The sequence below is a fragment of the Mauremys reevesii genome, linkage group 2, assembly GCF_016161935.1.
Source record: "Mauremys reevesii isolate NIE-2019 linkage group 2, ASM1616193v1, whole genome shotgun sequence".
Lineage (NCBI taxonomy): Eukaryota > Metazoa > Chordata > Testudines > Geoemydidae > Mauremys > Mauremys reevesii.
The window spans coordinates 153,557,014-153,583,874 of record NC_052624.1 but is presented as its reverse complement, the minus strand read 5'-3'; the positions used below and the strand labels follow the sequence as shown (position 1 = coordinate 153,583,874).

The following is a 26,861-nucleotide window of genomic DNA, read 5'->3' as shown; positions in this document are numbered from 1 at the left end:
GCCTTAGATTTCAGCTTCTAAATTACCTGATTACTAGTCTCCTCCCCAGGGCTGATTCAAGCAAATCTAGACTCTGTACTTAGATCTCAGGGAGAAAAGCTAGTTTATGACTCTCTCCCCAGGCTCCTCCCCTGTGTCAGACTGAGGCAATTAATTCCACAGCAAGGAAGGTAGAAGAAATAAGGAAGATGCCTAGAATGGTTGTGAGTGTGGAAGGAGGTAAGGGACTTATGGATGGAGATTTTGCAGGAGGAACCTGCAGCATGCTTCACTCTGGGCTATGGTAAAGTAGGTGATAGGAGGTCAAATTATCCCTGCAGCACAAAGTAATTCCTACTCCAAACTGTGACATTCTGACCACTGGCAGCAAATGTACCATTAGCATTTCAGCCTGTGCTTAGTGAGATGGGATTCCATGACCCTGGGTTCCCCAAGCAGCAGAAGGTTTGTTAGCATTGCCACACCTAACCTTCCTGTGTCTCAGCTCCTCCTTGTGAAATTCATGCTGCAACTCCTCTGAATGCTCTTTAACACAAATACTTGCTCTAGTGCTCCTGGCTATAACCTTTGACTCTTAAAAAGATCTCTTCTGACTACCTAGCCTCCAAAGCAGACACAGCTCTCCTAATGCCTAAATCCAAAACAGCTGAGTTAGCTTAACACTCCCTTGCAATTTTAGTGTATGGGCTGGTTATGCTAAGGTGGGAGCCAGTTACTTGCTCCTTTCTGCCAGATGGTAGCAAGGGTAAGTCCTCCTTTTGTTTGCACAGAAAATCAATATCTTTTATAAAGCAGTTTAATTTATGCTCTTCTGGGAATATTTATTCACCATTATGGGAGACACTGGTATAGTGCTAGCTAGACCCACCTTGGCTACATGGGTGCTCTAGATCAGTGGTTTTCAAACTTTTTTTTTCTGGGACCCCAGTTGAAGAAAATTGTTGATGCCTGTGACCCAACAGAGCTGGGGATGAGGGGTTTGGGGTGTGGGAGGGGCTCAGGGCTGGGGCAGAGGGTTGGGATGCAGGGTGGGGTGGAGAATGAGGGGTTCAGGATGTGGGAGGGGGCTCTGGGGTGTGGGAGGGGGTCAGGGTTCTGGGCTGGGGGTGCAGGCTCTGGGGTGGGGCCAGGGATGAGGAGGTTGGGGTGCAGGGGGGCTCAGGGCTGGGGCAAGGGGTTGGGGTGCAGGAGGAGGTCTGGGCTGGGGGTGCAGGCTGTGGGATGGGGCTGGAGGTGAGGGTTAGGGAGGCTCAAGGCTGGGGTAGGGGATTGGCGTGCAGGCCTACCTCCCATTGGCTTCCCGCCTGTCCTGGTACCACGGACCACACTGTGCCCCAGAAGTGGCCCCCACCCTCAGGCACCACCCCTATCCCCTGCTCCCATTGGCTGGGAGTGCAGAGTTGGTACTCGGGGCAAGGGCAGTGTGGAGCCCTGTGGCCCTGCTGCTGGCCGCTTCCGAGGCACAGCGCAGTGTCAGGACAGGTGGGGACTAGCCTGCCTTAGGTGGGTAGCACCGCTGACCGGACTCTTAACGTCTCAGTCAGCAATGCTGACCAGAGCCGCTAGGGTACCTGGATGCTGAGCAAGGCGACCCAGTGCATTACATGCTGCACCCAGTACTGGGTTGTGACCCAAACTTTGAAAAAACACTGTTCTAGATGGATGATGGTTTGCTCCCCTTTCTTCTAATCTCTCCTTAATGGCTTGCCTCTTTGTTATACCAACAATTAAATCCCTGAGATTCTTGCTCTCCCCTGGAATCTATAGGAAAAAGACTTGAGTCCCTCATGAAGTCTGAATTCAAACTTCTCCTGATTTTGGATCTGTGGGTTCAGCTTAGTCCATGATGTGGCTCGGGGGCCAGATACAAATTCCAGATCCAGCCTTTGGGAATGTTTGGAAATGGTCTCAATGTAGAGCAATAGCCAAGCCCAGAGTTTGGTTCTGAAATGTGGGGGTGTTTGGATCCAGTGTTTTGCTGTGGGCCCCTCTCTGTTTCCTATCTATTGGGAAGAAAGAGGCAGGAAAGACTGTCCAATGGCTGGGGCACCAGCCTAAGCCTTGGAAGATTTGGGTTCAATGCCCTGCTCTGCCACATATTTCCTATGTGACCTTGAGCAAGTTACTTACACCTAGATCCTCAAAGGTGTTTAAGCACCTAAATCCCATTGATGTCTAAATACCTTTGAGCGTCTGGCCTTAGCCTCTCTGTGCCTCAGATTCCCCATCTGTAAAGTGTAGATAACAGCTCTCCCCTATCGGGGATGCTGTGAGCATAAATACCCTACTGGCATATATTGAAGTGCATGTAGTTAAGCAGATGCATAAATCTTTGCAGGATCAGCAGGGGCGGCTCTACATATTCCGCCGCCCCAAGCAGTCATGCGCGGGAGGCACCCCGGAGCCCCGGGAGCAGCGGACCTCCCGCGGGCTTGACTGGTGAGGGTCCGCTAGTCGCGCGGCTCGGCTGGACCTCCCGCAGCTGCGGGCGGTTCGCTGGTCCGGCGGCTGCGGTTGAGCTGCCGCAGTCATGCCTGCGGGAGGTCCAGCCGACCCGCGTGACCAGCGAACCGTCCGCAGTGACGCCTGTGAGAGGTCCACTGGAGCCGCGGGAGGAGCGCCCCCTCCGCAGTCATGCCTGCGGCAGGTCCGGTCGTCCCGGGGCTCCGGTGGACCCCCCGCAGGCGTGACTGCGGCAGGTCCGCCGGCCCAATCTGCCGCCCCTGCCGGCAAGTGCCGCCCCATGTGCGTGCTTGTCGCGCTGGGGCCTGGAGCCGGCCCTGAGGATCAGGGCCTTGCACATGAGATTACTCACAGAGCATAACATCAAGCATGTGCATAAGTCTTTGTGGATCAAGGCCTTAGACCTGGGGCAGGGACTGTCTCTCGGGTGTTTGTACAGTGCCTAGCACAATGGAGTCCTGTCATGGTTGGGGCCTTGAGCTTCTCCTGTAATACACAGAATAACAAATATAAATGAGTGCAAGGTATCTGCCTGTGCAGACCCAAATGACTTAAATTGCAAAGGTAGAAATAATCTTTGTGTGGGAGGTGGCAGGGGGTAAGTTATTCAAAGCAGAAGAGATCTCCGGGAACCCAGCTTTGCTCAGTTCTCATGAAGAAGCTTTCAATACGATAGGGGGAAAGCACTGGGAGTAATTATCCAAAATGGGTGGCATAAATCCGAACAGGAAGTAATACATCAGTTTTAAAGCTACTCATTTCAAACTGTGAGTTAGATTTATTTGACCTGCATTTGGGAGCAAATATTAATGAAAGGGCGAAGGCAGCTTATGGCTCTTTCAGTTCTTTCATTTCCCACTAGATATCTCTGGTGTAAGAACTAATTATGAATGTTCCTGATTTAATTTGGAAAAAAAATTGGATGAAGTTTTTTTTAATTTCTTTTAAGGTCCTGTGTTATTGTGCAGTGTCTGAAGTTAACTCTGGATCTTTCTTAAGTAACTACTCCAGCCTGGAGTCCAACGAGGCCACTTAGAACCCATGCAATTAATGGATATGATTATTTTTTAATAAGGATTTGTCCAAGGCTTCTAAGAATTAAAACTTTTTTCCTAGTTCCGAGGCTTATACATGTTACAAACTTGCACCCATCTGTGATAGTAATGCATCCTTGGTAGCCCCTGAAATTTCCCTGTCTGTTTATTCCACACCATGTTAGCATGTTATATTTGAACTTGGATCTCATCTCTGCTTTGTTCTGTTCAACCAGCATTAGTGACCTTCACAAGAATCCAGATCCTGGGTAATTCTAAGTGCCTGATTCTGCCATTGGGTATGTGGGGGTGGAATCTTTGCCTGGCTTATTGCTCCCCTGAAGTTAATAGGGCTCCACACAGATGCAAGGGCCCACCCATGTGGATCCAGTTGCAAGACAGAGGCTTTACTTATACTTGAAGCACAGGATTCCTGTAGACATCATCTGCTACTTGCTGATGAGAGAGCAGCAGAAAAGCCACCAGTGAGGAAGAGCCTTGGGGAACAATGGTTGTACTGAGATTTGTTATTGTAGAGTCACCGACCCTGTTCGCACTTTATTTAAAGTAAGCTGCATTAAATCACTTTTTTCTCTCTTTTTTTTTAAGCAGGGACCCCAACTCGATGGCACTCCAGTGCCCAGTAAATATTCGACTCCCATCCATCCACGTGGATGCTCCCGCACCATCCGTTAGAGAGCTCCGTAGAGCTTATGCATTACACAGTTTGCTGCCCGTGATGGAGGTTTAAGGTAGGTAACATTTAAGGCTGCAGAGTTCAACTGTATTGCACAGAGCACTGGCTTTTTGCAGGATTCCTGTAGCTATGCCACCTCAAGCTGTGATCCAATCAGATCTCGCAAGATAACATAGGACTGGAAGGGACCTCCTAGGCATTGAGTCCAGTCCCTGCTAACGCAGATCATATGATCCCCTTCATAAACGTATCACACTCAAGCTTAAAACTAGTTATTTGTTTCCTTCTACTACTCCCATTGGGAGACTCTTCGAGAACCTCACTCCTAAGATGGTTAGAAATCTTCTAATGTCCAACCAAAGTTTATCTTTGGCTAGTTTGTTCTTGTGCCAATATTGTCCTCGAGCTTAAACAACTCTTCTTCCTCTCTGGTACTTAGTCCTTATTGTATTTAGAGTCATAGAGTTTAAGGCTACAAGGAACCACCAGATCATCTAGTCTAATCTTCTGTATATCACAGGCCACCAGCACCCATAGAGAGCTATTAGATCACCCTCCGCCTTTGTCTTGCTATGCTAAACAAGCCAAGTTCCTTTAGTCTCCTCTCATAACATAAGAAAGGTTCTCCATTCCCCTGTGCGTCTTACTAACGCTTCTCCATAAGATCTGGAAGGATCCATGGTAGGGTTGGAGACCACAAAGGAGCACCTAACCATTCTGGGGAATGGTGCCGATTTACTAGATGGTGTTCTTGCTCCAGAATCTATATGAGGGCTGGTCACCACGTTTTCATTGAAAAAGTTTTTTTGGATGAAAAAATGGCTTTTCAAATTATTGGAATGTTTAGTCGATATGTTGCTTTGCTTTGAATGTAATAGAAATAAAACATCTTTGCGTTCCTCCCTTTCCCAAAAGTCGTGGGGGACAGGGCAAAAGGAGGAGGATGGAAACCAGCCCCCCTCACGCCCTCCCTCCAAAAGGTTCCTATCAAATGGAAATATTTTTTCATGATGAAAAATGGGGAAAATACCATGGAAAAATTTGGAAGGAACAAAAATCCTTCATTCCCCACCCTCATTTCCTTTTAAACTTGTCACGGAAAATGCTTCATGTTTTTCTGCCATCCCTAGTCAATACTGAACCAGTACTGAGGAGCATTCTGCTGCAAGGGAGAGCCAGCTTTTTAAATTGAAAAATAAAATGGAGATCCTAACTAGCTGTGCTCTATAGACATCCCATGGCACTTTTGGCAAGGGTAACCTTTGTGTCCTGGCTAAATTCCAGCTCAAGTAATTACAATCTACATATCTAAATATGCCCCCACCCAGCAGTTTCAAATGCATACGGTATTGTTCTATTATCTGATTAGAATAGTGCCCAAAGGCTCTTGGCGGGGTCGGGGACCTTCTTTGCTAAGTGCCATCCAGGCAACCTAAGTGTATGCGGTCCCTGCTCCCAAAAGGATCCTATCGAAGGGCCCAATCCTGCACCGACCTCTGTGTGGAACCAGCTTCAGGAGCGAAGGCCTAATTTGAAACTATATGCAACCAGAGTGTGTGCCAAGCAATAGGAGGGAAGGTGGGATGGGCTGAGATGGCTTTGTAGTGTGGTTCTGTGCTATTAAACTGCTGCTGTGTTCCACAATGGTGGCGGATGAAGTTATCCTGATTTATTACTTCCACACTCGATGCGGGCCGGGCTTGTGAAATATAGGGTGTGTCGATACTGTAATCACTGGTGTAGACGTACCCTAGCTAGCTCAGGTACCAGAATGGAGAAGCTGTGGCAGCATGTGCTTTTGTATGGGCTGGCTGTACAAGCCTGCCCAGAACCCTGGGTAGTCGCTTGGAACAGTAGCCTGTAGTGAAGCCCTGTCTGCCACAGCTCGGTACCAAGCTAGCTAGATACAAGCTAGTTCAGGACGTCTACTTACGCTGCAGTCACACCCCATGCAGTGGAGACATACTCATAGTTGATGTTTGTGAGCATTGCTCTTAGAGAACATTGGGTGAAGGGAACAAGAGAAGAGCAAAGTGTTATTACGATTGCTCAACACATTTAGAATTGGACAAAATGTGTCATTTTCAGATTATGAAAATCGTTTTAGGCCTCAATTTAGCAAAGTAGGGTTTCTCAAACTGGGGTCCGTGAGGGTGTTTGGGATGGGGGTGTCCACAAGTCATGTCCAGGTCTGCTGGCCCTGCTGATCAACTCCACCCCCTCCCTCCCAGTGCCTCATGCATGCTGTAGAATAGCTGTTCTGCAGCGTTCAGGAGGTGCTGGGAGGGCGGGGAAGGAGCGGGGATGGGACAAGCTCAGGGAGGAGGTGGAAAGAGGTGGGGTGGAGCGGGGCTGGGAAGAGGTCAGGTGGGGCTATGGGGGAAGGGGTGGATTTGGGGTAGGGCCTGGGGCTGAGAGGGGGACTGGCTTGGGAGTCTGTGAAAATTTTTAACTCAAAATGGGGGTCCTCAGGTTGCTACAGTTTGAGAACTGCTGCAGCAAAGCATTTAAGCACATGTTTATGTTAAGCGCTTTGGTGTCTGGGAATGGACTTAAGCATGTGCATATGTGCTTTGCTGAATCAGGAACCTTAAAAATGTTGGGGGGGAGTCTTCCCTCATTATGTAGTTGCATATCTTGCATTAGGGTGTCCATTAGAAATGTGGGGCTAGATTTTTCCAAAGAGCTCAGCAACCATTTAGGCACCTAAATAAGAAGCCAGATTTTTATTTTTAAGGTTTAACGCAGTTCCCATTGTGGCCAGATTTTCAGAAGTGCTCAGTGCCCGCCAGGGATCCAACGTCCTGAGCTTATTGAAATCTAGCCCACAAGGTCCATTTGCTTTGAAGCTTGGGCAAATGAAAATCAAGATGAGAGCAAATTGAGCAATCAGAGAAATGTCACCATTTCTTTTGAACCACAGTTTTCTCCTGTTGAATTATTACAGCTGGGCAATTGCTATTTAGTGGCTTTGTGGCTGATTGAAATAGCTTGCATTGGCCTTTCTGGTACATGTGGTAGAGCCTATGGTCAGGGTCTATTAAGCCATTTTGGTTTGAATTGTTGCATATACACTTTTTGCATTTTTTTTAAAAAGAGCTATAATTTAACTTTCAGTGTTTTTAAATGAAACCAGAACCTTTGGTTGCAGTTGGCATATGCTAGGTAGTCCATGGAGGGCAATTGTTAATTTCCCAGTGGACACTTTTTCTTATGGTGATTGGCAGGTTTTTTTATTGTTGTTTATTATTACTGTGCCTTTTATTTAAAGCATTGCTAGATGTCTGTATGATGACCCTGTTTAATGGTGTATCTACCTCAGGAGAGTGCAGCTAAGCTTAGGAGGGGACTGGAGAGGACAGCGGTACAGCTGTCATGTTTGTACATCTGTGCTCTGCTAGAGGAAGTGTTGTCTAATGGTTAAAGCATGGGCCTGGCTATCTTAGTGCCTGGGTTCTACCTCTGGCTCTGTGACCTCAGGCAGGTTGTTTAACTTCTGTATGCCCAAGTTTCCCCATCTTACAAATGGGAATGACAATCCTAACTGCTTTTGTAAAGCGTGTGATGAGCAGCTCTGAAGAGCCGTTCAGAGGACGGTTTCCACAGTCCCGCAAGCACACTGTATGTCACACACTGTTGAAGTGATTCCTGAGGGATGAAGGCAGGTAGGGATTGGATCCTAATTCACTAGTGTTTGAGATCTTTGGATGAATGACGCTAGTGATTGAAAGTGATGTTGCTTATTAGTGCTATATGCTGTTTTAACAACTCTGAACAGAAGACCTGTTGCTGTGCAGAGTAAGCAACGACATACCCTGCTGTAGCAACTTGAGGCTTTAGTGCTTTTTAGATGGACTGAATACTGGCTCTCAGAGACAAGACAGCTCCTAGAACAGTGATACTCTGACCTCAGTGGGTCAGGAGCCAAATTAGCAATCAGCATCATCCAAAGAGCCACAGTTGTGTGAATTCGTTGTTTCGTTTCCTATAGTACTATTAGGAACGTAAGAATGGCCACACTGGGTCAGACCAAAGGTTCATCTAGCCCAGTGTCCTATCTACCAACAGTGGCCAATGCCAGGTGCCCCAGAGGGAATGAACAGAACAGGTCATCAGCAAGTGATCCATATTAAAACAGTATGATGGGGGTAATATTTAGTTATTTGCTGTGAGAATAATAGATATCTATATGTTAATCACAGTGCAAGTTGGTAACTTAATTGTTTAATAACATAGTAGAAACATCCTGATTGGCTAATAATCTAGATTGTTAATAATTAAATCTCACAGTGTTTTAATATCATTTGCTTTAAAGAGCCGCAGGAGATCCATTAAAGAGCCACTTGCAGCTCACAAGCCGCAGTCTGAGTATCCCTGTCCTAGAGAAAAGCTGAAATGATGCAGCAAGGAATTAAGGGTGAGCTTTTCAAAAGCACGTGGCATTAGCCTGACTCAGTTCCCACTGAAATTCATAACAAAACTCCCACTGACTTAGACCAAGAGTGACACTGTGTGAAGATCCCATCCCAAACGGCTGAGTCACTTCCCTTGTGTGTGGCTCAGTTAAACCATCGGTAAAACCATCGGTAAAATGATTGGAACACTGGAGTTTTCAGCTGGTTTTGTTACAAACCCTAATCTTGGTCCTGGGGCAATTTGGTGTTAGATTAGGAGGTGTTGGGCTTCCTTCTGCAGCTAAAACCAGTGTGGATTTGTGGATATGTGATTTTTATTTTTTTTTTAAACCTGACCCTTGACAGGTTGATCTGAGTCCTTACTTGTGGTTTTGGGGTCTGAAGCCAAAATTCAAACAAAACCAAGGGCTTATGAAACACCAGTGATGACACCAGCTTCACCTAAAAGGCACATTCTACTATATTGTGTTGTCATTAGCTACAAAATCCACATCTAGATCCACATTTCAACACCCACCTTCCAACTGAAAAGTCCATTAACGTCAATGGCTAAAGTCCATAGTTTGGGAGTGTTTGGATCTGGGATAGCTTTAAAATGTTATTCCAGGATCTGATATTTCACCATGTGAGCTTGAAGGGCAGGGGTTTCGAATCTGGGTGTTTGGTTTTGCCCAATATAGCCATCAGTAGGGAGTCAGGAAATTCAGATCTGCATTCAAACTCCAAGACTCTGGAAGTTCACAGGAGTGGTGTGACTGGTTATGGAGCATAGAAGATTAGGGTTGGAAGAGACCTCAGGAGGTCATCTAGTCCAACCCCCTGCTCAAAGCAGGACCAACTCCAACTAAATCATCCCAGCCAGGGCTTTGTCAAGCCTGACCTTAAAAACCTCTAAGGAAGGAGATTCCACCACCTCCCTAGGTAACCCATTCCAGTGCTTCACCACCCTACTAGTGAAAAAGTTTTTCCTAATATCCAGCCTAGACCTCCCACACTGCAACTTGAGACCATTGCTCCTTTTTCGGTCATCTGCCACCACTGAGAACAGCTGAGCTCCATCCTCTTTGGAACCCCCCTTCAGGTAGTTGAAGGCTGCTATCAAATCCCTCCTCACTCTTCTCTTCTGCAGACTAAATAAGACCAGTTCCCTCAGCCTCTCCTCGTAAGTCATGTGCCCCAGCCTCCTGATCATGTTTGTTGCCCTCCACTGGACTCTCTCCAATTTGTCCACATCCTTTCTGTAGTGGGGGGGGGGGCAAAAATGGACACAATACTCCAGATGTGGCCTCACCAGTGCCGAATAGAGGGGAATAATCACTTCCCTCGATCTGCTGGCAATGCTCCTACTAATGCAGCCCAATATGCCACTAGCCTTCTTGGCAACAAGGGCACACTGCTGACTCATATCCAGCTTCTCATCCTAGGTCTTTTTCTGCAGAACTGCTGCCTAGCCATTCGGTCGCTAGTCTGTAGCAGTGCATGGGATTCTTCTGTCCTAAGTGGAGGACTCTGCACTTGTCCTTGTTGAACCTCGTCTGATTTCTTTTGGCCCAGTCCTCTAATTTTGTTTGGCAGTTTGGTTTTGATCCATTTCTGTTCACTTAAGGAAGGGATTTCTAAGGGTTAGGTGTCAGTTCACATTGATTTTCAGTGGGAGATGCACACTAACTCCGTTAAGCCCAGTATCCTTAATTAGCTTGACCAGGACGCTGGTAATGATTGTTTTTTCAACTGCAGGGATTCTCAAACTTTTGTACTGGTGACCTCTTTCACACAGCAAGTCTCTGAGTGTGACACACACCCCCCCTTTATAAATTAAAAACACTCTTTAATATATTTACCACCATTATAAATGCCGGAGGCAAAGCGGGGTTTGGGGTGGAGGCTGACAGCTTGCGACCCCCCATGTAATAACCTCACGACCCTTTGAGGGGTCCCGACCCCCAGTTTGAGAACCTCTGAACTACAGAGATGATGTTGGAATTGTTAAGGGAGACTCTGACTTATACTCTGGGCAAAAAGACCCTTCTTAATTTTCATCTTTACGGCTAGTCAGAAAGATATATACTCTCCAAATAATAGCAGTTTCCTCGTGCTGGAGTTATAGCGGCTTTGTGATACAATAAACAGCACCCTGTCATAAGTCTTGTATAAAAAATGGCCTGACATTTCTTTAAAAGTAAAGAGAAACACTACTGCAGGAATGACCTTTGTGCAAGGTCACAGATGTTTTGCATGGTGGGGGAAGCTATGGTCGCATACTTATGCACCACAATATATTGCTCACTTTTCACAAAGTGTTTTCCTGAGAAATTACAGTACATTAAAAAATGTCGGGTGAGCTCCATTCAGTCCTTTAATGCTAGTTTTTTTTAAATGATACAAAACAGAAAAAATATTGCTGGCTGGATTCATCACCCTCTCCCCTCCAACCCCTCTACATCTTTAAATGTCTAGCATTGCAGATTGGATATAAGTTCGAAGAACAGCAATGGAGCAGGTCCTCAAAAGGTTTGGATAAGCACCCCAAAGTTTGTACGCTTACCAGAACATCTGCAAAACTGAGCTGGAAATCTTGTCATGGTAGTTTTCTGATGAAATTTCTGGTGTTTTCCAGCATGTGCATCGTTCACCCGTGGAATTCATTGCCACAAGATGTTAGCGAAGCTGTGAGCTGAGTAGGTTTAAGAACTGGATTAGAGATGTATGGGCCTGATCCTCAGCTGATTTAAATTGACATAGCTCAGTTAAGGGAGCTAGTTCAGTTGAAACAACGAGGAGTCCTTGTGGCACCTTAGAGACTAAGGGTATGTCTACACTACTGGCCGGATCGGCGGGCAGCGATCGATTCAGTGGGCGTCAATTTATCACGTCTAGTTTAGACGCGATAAATCGACCCCTGAGCACTCTCCCGTCAACTTTTGTACTCGAGCTCAGCAAGAGGTGCAGGCAGAGTCGACGGGGGAGCGGCACAGTTGACTCACCGCAGTGAAGACACCACGGTAAGTCGATCTAAGTACGTTGACTTCTTCAGCTACATTATTCATGTAGCTGAAGTTGCGTAACTTAGATTGATTCCCCTGCCCCCTCCCCCATCCTCAGTGTTGACCAGGCCTAACAAATTTATTTGGGTATAAGCTTTCGTGGGCTAAAGTTTATGGAGTACTCCAATTTATACCAGCTGAGGATTTGTCCCCTATTTGTATTATAAGAATATGAACTGTAACTGCATTAGCTAGGATGAAAACATACAAGGGATATCTCCACTCATGGTTCAGGGCACAGACTAGGCATTAACTGTGGTGAGGAGAAAATTCCCCGAAGGATGTGTTGTTACAGAATTGTCCGTTCTCTAAAGATACCTGTGAGTTAGCTCATGAGTATGAGAGCAGCAGAGCTACGTCGACTCTGAAAGAATCTCAGAAACCCCTCCAGACATAACAAACCAAGTGCCCACAAACTCTTGGGTAGCTGACTAATCAGCAAAGAGCCGTTGGTCCAATCTTTCCCATCAGAGAGAGTCACCAAGCATGTGCCATCAGGTGAAAGAGGAATGGATTTGAATCTGGATAGTTATGATTACTTATTTGTGTTACAGTACCACCTACAGTCCCCGCTGAGGTTAGGACATCATTGAGGTAGGCCTGGTGTGGACTTCTAGTAACAGAGAATCCCTTTGCCAAATAGTAGAGCTGGGCAAACATTTTCAGACAAACCCTTTTTGGGGTGGGGGGCGGAGGTGCACAAAATGCAGATTTGGGTTGACCAAAACATTTTACAAATTTGAACTGAATTTTTTTCAGTTGTACCCTGCTGCAAAATTTTTCTGAATTTTTTTAAAATTCAACTTTTTGATTTTTTTTTAAATTCACAACCATGTTTTTGTTTTTGAAATTGACCTCAAGTTTCATTTTTTAAAAAATAAAGGTTAAAATAGCTCAAATGAAATGCTTTATTTGAACTGAAATTAATGTTTTTGTTTTTGTTTTTTTTGGTTACTTTTTTAGTTCACCGAAAATGTCAGGACATTTTTTTTAATTTTGGGTTTAAACCAAAATTATGATTTGTTTTCAGAGCAGCCAGCCAGCTCTGCCAAAGAGCTTACCATCTAACTGGGCATGACGAGCCAAAGGCTAGGAGGGAAAACTGAGAGACAGAGAGGTGATGGGATATGCACAAGGTCAGACAGCAGGTCAGTGGCAGAGCAAAGTATAGAACTCTGTCTCCTCACTCTCAGTCCAGTGCTCTAGCTGTTGGTTTGTACTTCTCCAGATACTTCCTGATAGTCAAAAAGACTGATCCTGGCCAGAACTCAGAAGAACAAAGGTAAATAAGGGCCAGCTTCTTTTTATTGCTGTGCAGTGTCTTACTCTGTCAGCAGTCTCATGGAAGTCAATGGGGCTACTTGTGGCATGAGGTATAACTCTGTGAGCAAGGCTATTCCAATCTGATCCATTCTTAGGCTTCATTCACTCCAAAAATGGGCAAAAGGTAATCCTTTTTTGAACCTGTCCTACGTTGTTCAGAACCATTCTTGTTCCACTTTGCGGTCTAATAATATAGATATTTTAGCTACCAGGTTGGAGTAGTAAAGCACATGATCCCAAACTAGTTAGTTGTAATTTAATGGTGAATTGGCCTCCCGAGGAGGGTAGAAAATGATTATCTCTCTGGCCTGGGGACATAATGTAATGGGAAATGTTTTCCCTGCTCCTTAAATATTGTCTTTTGGACATTAATTTACTTAATCAGCATTAGGTTTAAAGGACAATCAACAGCATCCAAGACCAACCCTCTTAGGAAGTCTATAGGATTTGTGCATGCTCAGTGCCTTGTGGAATAAAGCTTGGCTGGTCATGTTGACGGGAGTCCTTTCTATAACTGTTGTTGTACCATGCATTCACAACTTGCTAATTCTCTGGATAACACAGCAGGAAAGGGGAGTATGCAACATAGTAATGGTCAAGCTATTTTGCACATCTGTGGGTACAAATGCAAGATAGGTCTCGCAAACACCCTTTAGCTGGTGCTATTGGCTAGGATTTGGGGAGTTGGACACCTAACTGCCTTGGGCTCCTTTTGAAAAGCCCAGCCACCTTCCCCAGACTGGGACATGGAGGAGATAAGACCAACACTTTCAAAAATGGCTCCAATTTCTAATACCTGTGCTCTGGGGTGTCCAGACGTAGGCCTCATCTGCATGAACGGTTAGTTTGCAGTAAGCTTGGACATGAGTCTTGCTGTAGTCTAACTGTCCACGTGTACCCTGCTGATGTGCATTAACAGTTTGTTAAAGCACATCCGTGGGGAGCGCACAGACAACCAATCTAGCTTCAACTTCCAGCCATTGGATTGTTAGACCTTTCTCTGCTAGATTGAAGAGCCCGTTATCAAATATTTGTTCCCCACATAGATACTTCTAGAGTGTCATCAAGCTGCCCCTTAACTTTCTCTTTGTTAAGCTAAATAGCTTGAGATCCTAGAGTTTATCACTATAAGGTGGGTTGTCTAAGGACTCCTCATTGTTAATCATTCTTGTGACTCTTCTCTTTGCGTAGACAAGCCCTTAGGTGCCTAGGTCCAGCTTTGCCAACACCTGGCAGCTCCCATTATTCACCCATGAACTGAGCACTAGTGAAAATCCGGCTGGATTGATTTAGGGTCCTAAATTAGAGCTGTCGATGGCTGAATTTAAAAATCTGGCCACACTAGCCTCTCTGCAGGTGCCGAGCACCTTCAACTCCCATTGACTTTGGGTAGGCATCCAAAAATAGAAGCTGTTTTGCTTAAGAGAGTGATGATATTTAACTTCCACACAGTGCTCTTCATCTGGAGATCTGCAAGCGGGAGATGTCTACAATGCAGCTGAAGGTGCAATTTCCAGCTAGGGTAGATGTGCACGTGCTAGTTTTGACTGAGCTAGAGCACTAAAAATAGCATGTAGCCACAGGGGTGTGGGGAGCAAGAAGGGCCAGCTGCCGGAGTACATACCTAGGGCCTCGGATAGGGCTGTATTTGGAAAGCTAGCTCATGTGGCTGTCCAGGCCGCCACGGCCGCACTGCTTTTTAGTGTGCTAGCTCAATCAAAGCTAGCATGTGTACATCGACTCAAGCTGGCTATTACCTGTCCAGCTGCTGCATCGATGCACTCCAAGTGATTTACAAAGCAAAGTCAGGATTATTATCTCCATTTTACAGATGGAGAAAATGAGGCCCAGAGAGACGAAGTGATACATCGTCCCAGGGATCAATCTCAGCAGCCGTCAGTCATTGTCCCCTGCTTAGCTATCAGGCAGCACTCCCTCTTGCACGTTGGTGACTTGAAATGGGCTGGCAGACATGCACACATCCTGTTTTACAGAACTAGTTGAGAGTCCCAGCACTTGGCATTGCATAAATTACCCTAAACGCTTTCATCCCCGAGCAAACTCTAATGGGAGAGTAAGAACCAGAAGGCAACTTGAATTGCCACTGACAAGGACAAAAACAGATTTGTAGCTGGGTTTTTAATCCATGTTAATTTAATGCCATTTTAAACTGTTCAGTTAGAGGTTGCACCCTTGACAGCAGTGTTTGATGCATGCAGTTGCAAAGCAAACCCTTTGTTTACCATTTGGCAGTAGAATATATCCCCCACCCCCCATTTTATCTTTTAAATTAATTAAAGAAACACTAATTTTGATCCACGCTCCTCTTTAACTACTTTTTTTTTTAGTCAATAACAAAAATCCTCTTTATCTTTAAAACAAACAACAGGCAGTTAATAATGTGGCAGGACAGTAGCTGGGAGGTAATCCTCTTGAAAAGCTTACAGAATTTTATCCAGAAGGGGACTCCGAACCGGTAGTGCTCTGACTTTGGCACGTTTAGTTGTTATCCACTAGATGGCAACAGACAGCTACATACAGAGATTTCCATTCTCATTTCAACCGCAGTCTTTCGTTTAGGTGCTTTCACGTTGTCTTAGTTACTTTATTTAAAGGTACAGTATCTGGTGACCTTTGCTGCCTTGAACTCTATGGAGAACTGTCTGATACATGTACAAAGTGCTTCCTTTGTTTAAATAGACACTGTCAAGGTGTTGTCTTCTCTTACTTGAAAACCTCTTTGGAAGTTTGCAGCTGGAATACATTTCCTTATGGGTATTTCCCCCCTACTTTCCATCATGCATGTAGCATTGTTTGTTGCATGGGACTGTTGTCTAATGACTGGAGTCAGGGTATTTGGTTTGCATTCCTGCCTCTATCACTGATGGGCTGTGTGAACTTGGGCAAGTCACTAAACACACCCGTGCCTCAGTTTCCCAACTCTAGACTAGGGATGATACTGACCCACCTTTGTGAAATGCTTTGAGATCTGTGGATGAAAGGTACTACATAAGTGGTATTATTTATTATGGTTTGAGCTTGTTTTTTAAAGCACACATGTTTGGATGATAGATGCTATATAGATGCTACGTATAGTGGTGTAGACTTGGGAATTGAAAACATGAACTATATAGTTTCCCCCTGCAAGAGCATAACAAGAACACCTTTGCTCAGGCATGTACATCTTCCAAGGTGCTCTGTCACAAGAGCCAACAGGGTATTTCATTTTTGTCTTCAGGGGGATTAACGCACTGTCCACTGGAGAGCAAAAGATGTCTGTGAGACGATTCTGTAATGTAGGCTTGAGACCATTCTCTCTCATCCAGTGCTCTGCAGAAGTACGGGGTGGGAGTTGCAAATGCCACCTAATGCAGTGATGATTTGCAACTGAGCCTTTCTTGTGGTTTTCATTATTTAGACTGAGCTGTGTGCTGTCACTTTAAAAACAATAGACATTCGGAGGGGGAGAAAATGGTCTTGAATAATTAGACTGGAGAGCACCAAGGGACATGGCAGATGAATCTTCCACTGAAAGAATGGCTGAATATTTAAACAGAACATGCACAGCTGGTGATCTCATTCTTCACCATGAAGCCAGAACCTGCTCACCTTATTCAAAGGAGAAGACCCATTGATTCCTAGACAATGAAGAATCTGAACACGATTTGGCCTGTGTAGCCATACCAGATATCTACTAGCTGTGTACTTACTTAAATATGAGCTACACTGCAATCCTACAGTGGAGGTAACCAAGGTGGAGGCACTGGGCAGTTCAGAGGCTTTGTTTAGGGTGTTATAAAATCTTTTTCCATCACCTGTTTGAATCCAGCCAAGACCATGGGCCAAGATTTTCAAACGTTACTATTGAATTTTGGGTGCTTTAAAGAACCTTCTCTCCGGAAGGAGCTGAGCACCCATTGGCTGAAAATCAGGCTGCTTTAGTGTGTCTCAAACTGAGCACCCAGAATCGTGAGCTATTTTTTAAAAAAAATCTCATCCACATTGTGCAAAAGTTGCCACTGGCAGATGGCTGGTCATTGGCAAGTGTGAGATGTGTTGATGGGAGTCAGCCTAGTTCCTAGTAGATGCACATCTACATCAGAAAATGACCACTACAGGTAACGCTTATTGGAGACCTTGGACTGAATAGGCCATGTTTTCACCCCTAAATGTGGTGTTTCTAGAAGATGTTTCAGGTATAGTAGTGAGGGTACCTTCCACCTTCGCTACCCATGCGGTGTATTTCTTCTGTGTCCAATCAGAAATTTCCTTCCTCCAAGACACTTAGTTGACCACTCACTAGCCTTAAATAAATGATTGCTCTTTACAGTACAATGGTTGCAAGCACACTGTAGTTACAGTGTAGTTACACTGTTGGTCTGAGTTTTGATGCATGTAATTACTACGTAGCTACGTTAACCATGTTGCTGAGAGCGAATTAAGTGTAAATACAATGTAGTTAATGAACCCATGTTCAAGTTCTACATGTATTAAAAATGAAAGCAAAGGGGGTAATAACAAGTAGTTATGTAATACAATTAACCTTCCAGTTAAATGAATGAGTGGTAATTACCACTCATCAAAAAAGCATGACAACAGTGTAATTACACTGGATTTGTGGTGCACTTAGTCACTGTATTATCAAGTGTAACCTAAATACACTCTCTGTGAAATCAACAAAATAAGATTCTTATCTCATTTGGAGCCAGTTAGCTTTCATTATTATTAATAAGCATTGGCACTGAGTGCATTGGGGCTACAAAGTAGAGCTAAAAAAATAATTTGCCACAAGTAGCTTATTTCATTTAAATTTCATTTATTTTTTTGATCCCTGAATTCTCAGATACATTTGCCAGTTGAACTTATTTTTTAAAATAACTAACTCTCGGTTCTCACATCTTCATGAGTTCATTATAGGTATTTGCAGCTTGTGCCATGTTTGGTGAGTTACATTAATGATGTGGTTTTGTTCCTTTATTGGATGATTGAGCTGAAATCGCCAGAGCAGTGCAAAGCGCCAAGTATGTACTTTACAGTTGAAGATCAGCTTTGAAAGTCCTGTTAAGGGTGCAGTTCACCCCAGGATGGGGGCCAGCATGAGGCCTATGCATCAGCTGAATTCCACTTACGTCTCAAAATTGTGCATGAAGTTTTTTATAGCTGATCTGATAAATGATGATTGTCTATTAACTAGCGGATAGCCTGCCCTATGCATTGTTGCAATGTAAAAGTTTTTTTGTTTCAATGGAGAATCATTCTGACCAGTTTATTATAAGAATAATTAAAGTTTTTGAAAATTGTTTCAGTAGGTATATACATTTGTGTGGAATTGGGTATAAATAAACAGAGTTTACCACAAAATAACTGAAAATCAGTTTATTCTTTAAGTAGGGCCTGATCCTGGGCATCTTCCACTCCAAACCCAGGGAGGTTGCTCTGTGTGTTGCAGGATTGGGCCCATGATCTGATTTCGGCTTTCTCTCTTGCTGTATTTTTTTCTGTTTCCTTCTCCTCAAGCTGCTGACATCACTGACACCTATAGCAAGTCTGTGTAAAGGAGCCCGAGTCTCCTCTGTGCTGTAGGTGTCATTGATATTCTCAATGGCTGCAGGCAAGACCCTGGAACCTGAATGAAGGGCTTGGCAGAGGAAAAGCATTTTCAGGTCATCTTTTAATAATTAAAAGTACGAAGCAAGTGAGCAAAGGTAACACAAGCGAACCCATTCTGCTATGTGAGCCCCAGATACTACTTGGTGCGCACGCAACAACCTTAACTTGGCCCCCTGCACTGCAGCACATATGGTCTCTTAGCAGAAGCTCACACATAATAATGTGACATGCTGCACGCTGGGAAAATATTTTGTTGCAAATATGAGCAAAGCATCTTTGTGCCTCGTGGATAATTAGTGGTAGAATATGTAGAGAACTTGTTTCTCAGAAAGACTAGGTCTGCAGCTCCCTCTGTGTTCATATGGTTAATACTAATCAAAATCCGTAATGAACTTATTGCCCTCTTCCACTTTTTCCAGTGTCTCTAATTAGATTGTAAGCTCTTTGGGGCAGGGACTGTCTCTCATTATGTGTTTATACAGTGGGGCCTCAACGTATCACCTTAATACTTACTGCTGCTACTACTACTAATAATTGCACTTAGAATTTATACCAGCTTAGTCAGGGCTGGCCCAAATTTAATGCTCAATACTAGCAAAATGAGAAGATTGGTCATATGTAAAAAGCACAAGATTAGGAGTCAGGATTCCTGAGTTCTCTTCCTTTGTCTGACACTAACTCATATGATCTTGGGCGAGACACTCCTCTTCTTCTGACCTCAGTTTTCCTCTCCGCAAGATGGTGAAATGTGATGCATAAGAGCAACATTTTATTGGTGATGATCCTGGATTGGAATGTTTGTGGTAGCGGGAATGGTAATCTAGTTCTGGATTTCACACCTTTATCACCTAAACCTCTTATTTCGAGTCCCAAACACTGGAGAACTGGAAATCTGAACTCAGATCTGGATTTTGCAGTTTGACCCTGTCTCTTCCCAGAGCCAGGTGGGCAATCTGGATACAGGATTTGATCTTGGGCTTGGCAGGGGCTGAGTAGCCTCTGGGGGAACTCGCAGATTTGGTGAACCTGGAATTGCTCAGTAGCGACCCCTTTGGTTCATACAGCTGCTCTATAGGGATTTCCATTCAAACTTCTTCTGGTTGTGAAGCCTGGGACCATGACTTGGGATCTGAGGAGCATGAACTACTACAGGGACTAGGTGTTCTATACCTAAGCAGAGCACTCGGAAGGGTAGAAAATAAACTCAGCCAGTTGGGGCCCTGGATTTATCACCCACATGCTGTATTGTCTACATGCACAGAAGGGGATTTGTTAGCGTTGCCGTTTACCTACGTGGCGCTGAGAAGTGTGATACTGTGGAACATATGGGCTGCAATATCACGGCAGAATAGCCTGTGTGAGGGATGCCATGGCTCTGAATTTTCTTCCTTTTTGTCAGTTTTGAATGGATGCTGTTAACAGAATTTAAGTCCGACATTTAGATCTTTGTGTCTTAAAGAAAAAAGGATTTACCGAGCCTGGTTTTTGAAGATATTTTTTCACCCTAATTTTATTTCAGTAAGAACAGTTTAAAAGAAAACAAAACACATTTCTCTTGAAGCGCTGTGAACCCAGCCAGTCCAAGAGAGCCAGAAAATGAAACTAACTCGAAAGGGATATTAACAGTAAAACTGGGCTTTCTTCCTTCCCCAAGCTGAATGAACTGCAAAGAGTCAATACCTGGACAAATCCTGGGAGGTGCTGAGCAGCCTGAACACTCATTTACCATCAGTGGGAGTTAATGGTGCTCTGTACATTGCAGGATTAGGCTCACGCTATGTAAAGGAAGAAATGCACTCTGATTTATCCTATTCATCTAGGGTCTGATCCAAACCCAATGGAATAATTTGAAAGTCTCCCGTTTGCTTCAGTGTGCTTTGGGTTGGGCCTTACAAGTGTAAATAGTAAGTCATTTTGTTTTAAAGAGTGTTCTATTCTTAGTATCTAGAAGGGCCTGATTTTGCACTACTGCAGTCAATGGGAGCTTTGCAATTGCCCCTAAAATTCCCATGTAACCCCAGCACTGTTCAGTCACTCCTTCCTGCACCCCTGAACCAGTAATAAAGCCATGCTGCAGCTGGACCCAACTGTATTGTCTCTTATTCTGAGGATTTGTCTTCACATGCCTTTTGCATTATTGTAACCGACAAGTCTAAGACACTGTCTAATGTTAATTCTGTTCATTGCTGCCAATTATAATCAGAGCTAGTCAAAATAAACAGATTAAACAAATAAACATGTCAAAACATCTCAGTTGTAGAGAAATTAAGCCAATTCCAAACTCTATCAGTGCTGATAACTGATATGCTGTGTATTGTAAAATGTTCCATCATATCTTTCACCTTTAGTTGGGGAAAGGAAAGAAAAGGTGGGTCACTTTAGAATTACGATTCAGCTCTGCTCTGGTAAGGAGTCTGCAACTGAAACCAAATCAAACCCAAATGTTCCCCCCTCCCCAGCGCCTTCATCCAGCCTAATGATAATCTGCTGTATGTGTTTAAAAAAAAAAAAAAGCATTTAAGTATTTGATGCTCGGTTGTCACGGTGCCAGTACACTAAATCGCTGTAAGATTTGGACAAGATTCAGGTGAAAATATACCAAATGCGGTTATACACTTCAATATAAAACACACTGCCCAGTCTGAAATGTTAAAATATGATGCAATTAAATTAGAAGGCACTATAGGTCTGAAAGAGGAATATATTAAAACATGTTTTTGCTACATGTAGGGGATATCTTAGCCTGGATTGTTAAGAATTGGTGGTGATAGGGGGAACAATTTTTTTTTTTTTTTAGTGGTATGTTAACCTTAAAAATATGTTCTGAAGTTAAAGGAAAAAGCTGTCGCTTTAGACAGGTGGTTCTTGTAAAGAGGTGATCTTTTAAAGTGCAGTCTTACAATGTCAAAACCAACGTCTCCGCAGAGATAAAGCTATAATGCAGGTGATTGCTGGGACTCTTCTGCTGTCTGTCGCATATTTTTAAAATCTATTTTTCAAGACTTGGGTTTAAGAGTTGTCTCAGTTTGGGGAAGGGTTTTTTTTAGTTGCATTTTCTTTACCTGAGACACATGCATCAAGTATTGCTTTCAGATAGTCAGAAGTGGATCCCTGAAATAGAGTGAGTAGAAACTAAATGCCTTATTTTTCAAACGCTTATTACTACGAGTGGAGCTTGTTACTGTGAATCATCCAAGAACACTTATTATAGTAAGCGTTGGGCCCTAAATTCAATAGAGACAGATCCTCAGCTGATATAGCCCAGTGTAACTCTATTGAGGATCTGGCTTGAACTCTTTTAAAAAGCAGAATAATGCCTTTTTTAAAAGAGAGAGAGAGAGAGAGAAAGCAGCTTGACAACCATGAAAATTTTACCAGCCGTTAACTAAATTTATTTGCCCATCTTAAAATGATGGTGGAAAAGCAGCTATTCAAGAAAAGCTAAGTTTGCCCAAAGTGAGGAGAATTTTGCAAGGCAGTTTGAAGAGCTTATGAATCCTGCTTGAAATGTACAGAGGACTCTTATTATTGAGCTGCTTTTTCCTTCGTTGTTGTCTTCCACCCACCATGTTTTTAATGTACATAGGGTCTGGGGAGAAAAGGAACAGTGTGCCTTTGAAATGTTGTTTGCTGAAGACAGTATATAGAATCTTGGTTATTAACAGCCTCTCACAAGACAGTTATTTTTGGAGTGGCCTCTGAGGAGGCAACCTCTTGGAATCGAACTCATTTATTCTGCGTTTCACTGTCCTGCCATTTCCTGCAGAGAGAGGGGAAAAGTGAAACCACATGTTTTGAGGAGCGAGCATAGGAAACCCCACCGAAGACAAATGACTGCTCCTCTCCCCTGGCAATTAGTCAAACCCGGGCTGCGTGCCAGCCCAGGTGTTCCCGACTGTGTATAAATTTGCCAAAGAACAATGAAAATAGCAGCTGATTGTGCTGACAGATTCTTCTGGTAATTTCCTGTTGTTTGGCATCTTCAGGTTACTTTCCCACAATTATGGATCCTGATGAAGTCAGGGGCCTTCAAATCTACTTTCAAACTGGAAACTAAGAGAGCATTTCTCTCCCTCACATACACTATGTTCTCCTCCCCCTTCACTCTTCCCCCAGTTTCCAGATGTTTTAATTTAATCCCCTTTGCAAAATACATATTTTAATGAGCCTGAATTTAAAAAAACTATTTGCACCTGCATCATATAGAGTTTCTTGGCAACCACACCACAGCTTTTGCCAGGATCCATGCTTGTTCTGCTCCTTAAACCTACCACTTGGAAGGATTTCCTCTTGTACCTTCCATTATCTTCTAAATCAAGGCTACTCTAGCAGCACTCCCTAATGGGACTCAGAGCCTTGAGCCAGCCACAGGAGGTGGGGGGGGGGGGAGAGAGAGAGAGAGTGAGTGTGGTTTGACAGACTCAGACGCTGACAATCTGGTGGTGTTAAAAGAGGGGCTCCTTCAGATGCCAGCCACTGATTTGGGATATGGGGGAAGATGTCTGTCCCTAAAGAGATCCAAGTTTTAGCATCTGGGGGAAGGGGTGTGGGGAGTGAGAGAGAGGTGTGTGGCGGGGAGGGATTTATCAGTCATACTAAAGCTTTGCATTATCCAGTCTATCTGGAAGTTATAAATACTCATTTGGTGGGTGGGTTGTTTTGTTTTTGTTCAACTTTAAAACAGTTTGAGTTGGAACATAGCTGGAGGGGCAGAAGGGGCATTATCTCCCAAAGAAAGGGAGAACAGAAAGTGTGTGTGTGTGAGAGAGAGAGAAATGCTCATAGCATAGCCACAGAGAGAAGTTGTATTTAAAAAGGTTGGAGGGCTGCAACATTCCACTGCTTTTATTCATAGAATCCAGAACAATACCCTGCAGTAACCAAAACAGAATGTGACAAAGCAGGCTGCTCCCTAAGGCAGCGAGGCACAACTCACCCCCACTTTGTTCCAGATTGATTCTGATCACATGCTTCCCTGCAGAGCCCTTTGGCCTGCAAGGAGGACCAGGCCTGCCCCCTCCACACACACTCGTAAATTGATAGATTGTAATTCCAATGGAGTCCTCAACATACCACAGCATATGTGTTCTGTCTAATGCTTCCAATACATGTTTGCTTCTTGTTAGGGGGTTAAAAAAATCAACTGTAAAAAGGTGAATGTGTTTAAAATAATTTGCAAATGTTCTAGAGTGATAATTCCTGAGTATAAAATGTAATGACAGGTGCCGTGTAAACATAAATGTCTTGCTCTGACTAGGGGACCACTGCAGTAAGTTTTCTACCTTTTTCCTCAAGAAGGTCAGATTTCCCATCACTGTGTGGGGCTGGTGGAGTATAATTAGAGCTGGTCAAATATTTCCTATGGAAACGTTTGGGGTTTGTTTCTGGACAGAAAATTGGATTTTGAACTAAATGAAATTTGCGTGGACTATTTTGACTTTTTGTTGGAAAACTGAAAACCAAACATTTTTCAGTTTTGAATTTTTTGACAAAGTAAAAATGCTCTACCAAAAATGTCAATGGACCCATGTTCCACATGCTCCTCCCCCCCCCCCCACATTTTCACTGAAATTTTCCAAATGGTGAGCTGGGGCATTTCCAGCCAGCTCCAAATATAATAGGTATACCTTGTGTAACCAGCTGGTAAAGTGTGATCTGTCCCCCTCTAGTGGATGGTCTACATAGAGGATAAAACTCACTTAATACTAGCTAATAGTTACTCTTTTAGCTTAAGTTGTAGAGGTCTATACTTTGGCATTGAAAGTCTGAGATTCAGATCCTGTTCACAATTTGTGTTGGGGTCATCAGAACTGAATGGGTGATGATTGGTGTTATGTATGGTAACCCTGTGTATGGGTTTTTTTTCCTGAGTGGGTCAGAAAACATTGTGAAAGTCTGTGTCGCCTCCATCCCACCTGTTTTTCATCAAAAGTTTGTTTTAGTGGAAATTTTCTTCCTAGCTCTAGTGTTGCCTTCTGTTCAGTTCCCTAAAATTAGATTGAAAGTCCGCTCTCACTTATGCAAATCCACACTGCCTGCATCACAGTAATTATCTTCCTGAAGCAGCAGTGAGCTACGCAGGTTTGTGAAGCACTTTGAAGATGAAAAGCCCTCTGTGACTTGTCTTAGTAAGAGCACCAAAAAAGTGCCACCATGGCTAAACAACAAAGTAAAAGCAGTGGTTAGAGGCAAAAAGGCATCTTTTAAAAATTGGAAGTTAAATCCTATTGAGGAAAATAGAAAGGCGCATAAACTCTGTCAAGTCAAGAATAAAACTATAATTAGGCAGTCCTAAAAAGAATTTGAAGAGCAACTAGCCAAAGACTGAAAAACTAGTAGCAATTTTTTTTTAATACATCAGAAGCAGGAAGCCTGCCAACCAGCTAGTGGGGCCACTGGATGATCAAAGTGCTAAAGGAGCACTCAAGGAAGATAGGTCATTGTGGAGAAGCTAAATGAATTCTTTGCATCGGTCTTCACTGCAAAGGATGTGAAGGAGTGTCTTACACCTAAGCCATTCTTTTTAGGTGACAAATCTGAGGAACTGTCCCATATTTAGGGTGGCAACAGAGAGGAGGTTTTGGAGCAAACTGATAAATTAAACAGTAATAAATCACCAGGACCAGATGGCATTCACCCAAGAGTTCTGTAGGAACTCATATGAAATTGCAGAACTACTAACTGTGGTATGTAACATTGGAAGACATAATCCCAACTCTACCTATAAAAATGATGGGGTCTAAATTAGCTGTTACCACTCAAGAAAGAGCTCTTGGTCATTGTGGATAATTCTCTGAAAACATCCACTCAATGTGCAGTGGCAGTCAAAAAAGCAAACACAATGTTGGGAATCATTAAGAAGGAGAGAGATAACAAGATAGAAAATATAATATTGCCTCTATAGAAATCCATGGTATGCTCACATCTGGAATATTGCATGAAGATGTGGTTGCCCCATCTCAAAAAAGGTGTATTGGAAAAGGTTCAAAAAAAGGCAACAAAAATGATTAGGGGTATGGAATGGCTGCCATATGAGGAGAGATTAATAAAACTGGGACTTTTCAGCTTGGAAAAGAGAAGACTAAGAGGGGATATGATAGAGGTCTAGAAAATAGTGACTGGTGTGGAAAAAGTATATAAGGAAGTGTTATTTGCTCCTTCACATAATACAAGAACTAAGGGTCACCCAATGAAATTAATAGGCAGCAGGTTTAAAACAAACAAAAGATGGTGGTCCTTCACACAATCATAGTCAATGGGTGGAACTCATTGTCAGGGGACACTGTGAAGGCCAAACCTATACTGGGGCTCAGAAAAGAATTAGATAAATTCATGGATGACAGATCCATCAATGGCTATTAGCCAAGATGGTTGGGGATGCAACCCTACTCTCTGGATATCTGTAGCCTCTGCTGGGAGTGGATGACAGGGGATGGATCACTCAGTGATTACCTGTTCTGTTAATTCCCTCTGGGGCACCTGGCTTTGGCCACTGTCACAAGACAGGATCCTGGCCTAGATGGACCATTGACCTGACCCAGTGTGGCTGTTCTTATGTTGGTCCGTGCATACAGCTTGGATAAATGGGCTGTGAACAGGAAAAATGCATCAGGAGATTGGGGTGGTGTGGGGGGACAATAGATTCCTCCCCCACAACCCAGGGCACAGTTTCAGAAATGCAATAGCACTGGTGGTTTGCTCTATAATCCCTACCTGGGGTGTGGCCAGAGGCTTTATGTAGCCTTTTATACACTGGGCTTGATCTAAAGCCCATTGAAGTCAATCATAGAATATCAGGGTTGGAAGGCACCTCAGGAGGCCATCTAGTTCAACCCCCTACTCAAAGCAGGACCTAATCCCCACCTAAATCATCCCAGCCAGGGCTTAGTCAAGCCTGACCTTAAAAACCTCTAAGGAAGGAGATTCCACCACCTCCCTAGGTAACCAATTCCAGTGCTTCACCACCCTCCTAGTGAAAAAGTTTGTCCTAATATCCAACCTAAACCTCCCCCACTGCAACTTGAGACCATTACTCCTTGTTCTGTCATCAGGTACCACTGAGAACAGTCTAGATCCATCCTCTTTGGAACCCCCTTTCAGGTAGTTGAAAGCAGCTATCAAATCCCCGCTCATTCTTCTCTTCTGCAGACTAAACAATCCCAGTTCTCTCAGCCTCTCCTCATAAGTCATATGCTCCAGCCCCCTAATCGTTTTTGTTGCCCTCTGCTGGACTCTCTCCAATTTTTTCACATCCTCCTTAAAGTGTGGGGCCCAA

General features: G+C 43.9%; 1 long non-coding RNA gene across 1 annotated transcript; it reads left to right on the top strand.

The window, feature by feature from the left end:
• Nucleotides 1–73: 73 nt before the first annotated feature.
• Nucleotides 74–18,392, top strand: LOC120396949. Its single transcript, XR_005593553.1, has 3 exons — nucleotides 74–219; nucleotides 4,107–4,249; nucleotides 16,395–18,392. It is a non-coding gene; the product is annotated as an uncharacterized LOC120396949 (long non-coding RNA).
• Nucleotides 18,393–26,861: the final 8,469 nt, after the last annotated feature.